Genomic DNA, 5023 nt, shown 5'->3' on the forward strand with positions numbered 1-5023 from the left:
TAAACCTTGTTCCATCAGCACTATATGCCATTGTGGTGGATGAATGACCAGGGGCATCATAGTCCACTCTTGAACCCATATTGTCATACGACCACGCCTTGATTTTCCCATCAGTTGCTGTTGAGAAAATAAACTGGTACAACGAATATAAGAAAACAATTAGCAGCTTATATCTAGCGCAAAATTATTTTAGTACTGTTTACACAACACAATAGCATAGCATATACTATATAGTAATTCTAGAATTTGATTTTACCTGAATATTTTCTTTGAAATGTGGACAAACAGAATATACTGGTGCATCATGACCCTCAAATGTATATTGTTTTGTTCCTGTTACTGCATCCCACACCTGTAATAAGAAACTTTATATTATACATATACATAGAGGATTATAAAAGCATGTGATTTTAAAGGAAAGAGAACAGTTAAAAGACGTACCTTTATTAATCTATCATCACCGCCATGATAAGAATATATCTGTACAATGTGCTTTGAGTATGCAACACCTGTAAGGAAGTTACAACATAAGAATGCAAGTTTCAAACAATTTCCGGATGGTTACATTAACGAACTGCATACTAATATTAATGAACCGATTACTGAAATTACTAAAAAGAACAATTGATAATACTCCGTAATACCAAAGAGTGTTCCATCAGGGCTCCATGTTACACGATTGATTGATGCACTATTGTCATTAGTCAAAGATGCCTATTTCAAGCACATGTCAAAGTCAACATCCAATGCATGTCTATATACATCTTATATGACTATGAAGAAAACATTTCTAAAGAAAGATAAGAATAGATAATGTCATACAAACCTGGAGAGGCATTGAACAAGCGCTAAGATCCCAAACCTTGAAATTCTTGTGAGCAAGCTTCTCCCTGCTACCGAGCTCCCATATCATGATTTCTCCATTATTCGATCCAACTAATATTAATAAAAACAAACCAAAGATTAAATAACATAATAAACTTTACCAACTAGAAGCATTAGAAAATTTTGGAAAGCTAACTATAAACGATGGAATTTAAGATCTAGAGTACATAGAAAGTGGGAACTAACCAAGAAGTAAGATTTGTTGAACTGGATGGAAATCCATACTTTTGACAACGGAACCCTGATTTAGGGTCATCACTACAGTCTTAGGTAAATCATCAGATGAGTAAGAGCTTTGACCTTGACTTTGACCCATAGAACCAACAGGCAACATGTTTACAAAATACTGGTTATCCTGAGAATAGGTAACATCAGAATTTAAGACAATTAACGTTCTTCTGTTTTAGAAACAAAGAACAAGGTCGAGCTTAGATTAATTTAATCAACTGAGATGTTAATATTTAATGATAAAACAAAAAAAACTGGCATAGTGTCATACTTCATCAGATATACCAGATGCCCTCGTTCTCTTCATCACATGTTCAGAGTCAGCAGTTTGATAGTCTACAGCTGGATTATTAGTTGGAGGAGTCCTTGGCCGCTTTAATAAAGCTTCAATTTATAAAAAAAAAAAAAAAAAAAAAAAAAAAAAAAAAACGTTAAACTAGATAACACTATTAGGGATACAACATATCGTCACATATAAAATTAAAAAAACAACATACATGAAGATGGCAGAGTTGCAAGTGCTGCCTGAACAGGGGATTTGCTTCAATCAATTTCTTTAACTCACCGAGCATTATACCCCTAGCAGACTTGGTGTCTCCATATTTTGATAGTTGTTCATGGTCCCTGTAAGCAAGTATTTGAATAAAAATTTAACTTCTTAACATAACGAAATTTCAGATGGTACAAAATTAATATCACAAAAAGCAAAAAATCCTCACAAACCTAATGTTCTCCAGAGTCAAAAGCTGAGTTATTTCCCTATAAAGATCCTCATTAAAAAACGAAAATACTTTCAATTCCTTCACCAAAATTTCAACAGCTTTAGCATGATCCTTCCTACAAATTAATCAGAATATAAGAGTTTAAAGTTTAAGGATATAAGTGCATATGTACACATTCGAAGCATTAATATAGATAGATGCAATATATATAAGTTATAAGGATATAAGTTATGAGTGGCTGATTTTATCCCTTGAAGTTGGATTTTAAGACGTTCAAACTCGTTCATGAAGGACGACATGATTGTTAGATCAAATTATATTTAGTGAGAAATTGAAATCAGTTGTTGCAGTTGATTGTAGGTGTACAAGTTTGAGGTAAAGTCACTACTCCCTGACTCACGTGCCCTAGGAGAAAAAACAACAAATAAGCATGAGCAACACACTACGCTCATTAACATCAAACTAGCAACATTTATCGAATGATGTCTCTTACGCTACGCAGTGATTTACAAAAATCAATTTTTTTTTAAATTCTAGTACAGAAAAGTTGTTATATTAACCCATAGGCCGCATACAAAAGATAATTTGGTTCTATTAAATTCCATAAATAGCAAGATAAGTTTAATAAGAAACCATCATATCAACTCAAGTTGGAGATGTGTGTGTGTGTGTGTGTGTGTCACATTACAACCATGTCCACTGGTCCGTAGATTTATCAATATATGTATATATGTATAATATAATATATGTATAATATGTATATAGGTGATTTTGTCAAGCTTACAATCTCTCTACTTATTATGAGAAAACTATAATTGTGAAATAAAGTTTCAATTTTAGTCTTTAAATTAAATCTTAACCATTAGATTATGATTACACAAACAATTAAGACCCTTGATCCACTAAATGAAATTGCATTACTAATAAATATTCAGTTTCAGACATTTCTATCCTTTCATTGAATTAAATAATACTCCGTAAATAAATGGTATGACATTTTGAATTTGAAATTGAATAATCCTTGATTTAAATTTCGAGCTGTTACACATATTCCGTTCTTTTCATTCCTTAAATTTCTCAATTGGTTCAATTAGTCCAGCTATATCAAAGGGATTTGATTATCTGTTGAATAATCGGCATTCAACCGAATTTGACCAAATTAATTCAAACATTCAGGATCAATTCAAATTATTCAAATTAATCATCTATGTCAGAAACTTAATTTCGATTCCCCTTTCTCTAATAATAGGCGATTCCAATTTATCATATGTATTTGTTCTTCATCTCATAAATGATGTATTTTGGGTTTAGAGGTTTAAGATGCATATCAATTAAATATACCATTATCAAATAATGATTCTGTTGTTGATGTCGACATGCCCACGGAAAACAATGATGTCAAGGTACTACAAACCCTAATTTATTCTTTCAATTATGTTGATTCTTTCTTTATATTTGCGTTAATATTTTTGTAACATTTGGTTAATAATGATTCCATTATCGAAAGGGTTTTGATTTTTCTTTAAAAATCAAAGCGTTACGGTTTGATATCGCATTGAATTCTCGGTTTCCAGGTACGTTTAAAATCTGTTATATGATTTTCAATACCAAGCACAACATCATACACTTTCCTATTGTTTAAAATTTCGATTAATAAGTTGATTTTGTCGTAGGGTTGATATCATACAGTGGACATTACATCAAACACGGATTGTTGGGATCGAACCCGCACAAATATCACTTTCGAGATCGATCCCCATCACACTAAGAACCACACAACCATGTATAAGTCAATAATAATACACGAACGACATTTTGCGTGGAAAACCTCTCAAGGGAGAGTAAAAACCACGGGACTCGTAAGCCACTTAAATTCCACTATATACGAACAATATTACAAGAATGAACGCTCCTTACAACACTCTTGAATATTATCACGTATCTCTCAACACCTCTCACAAACGGTAGATTACAATAACGGAATTCGCTCCCATCGTTATTGAATCACCGAGACCACCACTCGGGACGGAGTTAAACGACTCTCATAAATTCGCTATTTTTATCTTTAACTCCTCCACTTTTCTCTACATACTACTACATATATTTATACTAAAACTCCACAAAGTTTCCCTCCAAAATCCACCCTACAAAACTCCCTCCACAAAACTCCCTCCAAAACAATTCCCACCAAAACATCCCACCAAAATATTCCCTCTCAAAAATTACTCCCACCAAATACACTTTTACAATATTTAAACATTTTGAATCAATAAATATAACACATCCTCCCTTGATTCAAATTCTTTAAATCCCGATCTCGAACGTGGATTATTGATCTTCATCTTGTTGCCGCCGACTTTATCTCAACCGGGACACGCCGCCAAACAATCTCATTGTTAGGAAGACTTTCGACACAAGGAACTCTCCATGATCAACTCTCCACCGAGCCTCTTTATCTTGAACCTCTCTTGAAGAACTTCTTCATTTCGTACAATTTCAGTAGCAACTTCAGACACATGTATCTCCCAAAGTACTCTTCTGATCACGACAAAAATCGGTCACAGCATAAATCAAAGTGTTCTGAACCCGATGTCAAAAAATCACGATGATCCAACGGCTAACGAATCTGTAGCACCCGTTTCTTTCCAACTGCGCTGAAATGACGAATTTTTTTTTTTGCAGAACACTTCAGATAATAATATCTCTCGAACGACAGCTCTAATTAAAGATCCCAACGGTCAGATCGCGTATCTACCTTTTATGAACCTACAGTCCAAATTTCACACCGATCCAACGGTTAACGAACCCGTACCATCAATTCTATTGTCGCTGCGCAGAATATGACGAACCGAACATTTTTTTTCTTCACAAATTGACTTCCTCCCGGTTATGCGATTCTTCTCCATGAACCCCGCTCTGATACCAGTTTGTTGGGATCGAACCCGCACAAATATCACTTTCGAGATCGATCCCCATCACACTAAGAACCACACAACCATGTATAAGTCAATAATAATACACGAACGACATTTTGCGTGGAAAACCTCTCAAGGGAGAGTAAAAACCACGGGACTCGTAAGCCACTTAAATTCCACTATATACGAACAATATTACAAGAATGAACGCTCCATACAACACTCTTGAATATTATCACGTATCTCTCAACACCTCTCACAAACGGTAGATTA

This window comes from Rutidosis leptorrhynchoides, chromosome 2, assembly GCF_046630445.1.
Source record: "Rutidosis leptorrhynchoides isolate AG116_Rl617_1_P2 chromosome 2, CSIRO_AGI_Rlap_v1, whole genome shotgun sequence".
Taxonomy (NCBI): Eukaryota; Viridiplantae; Streptophyta; class Magnoliopsida; order Asterales; family Asteraceae; genus Rutidosis; species Rutidosis leptorrhynchoides.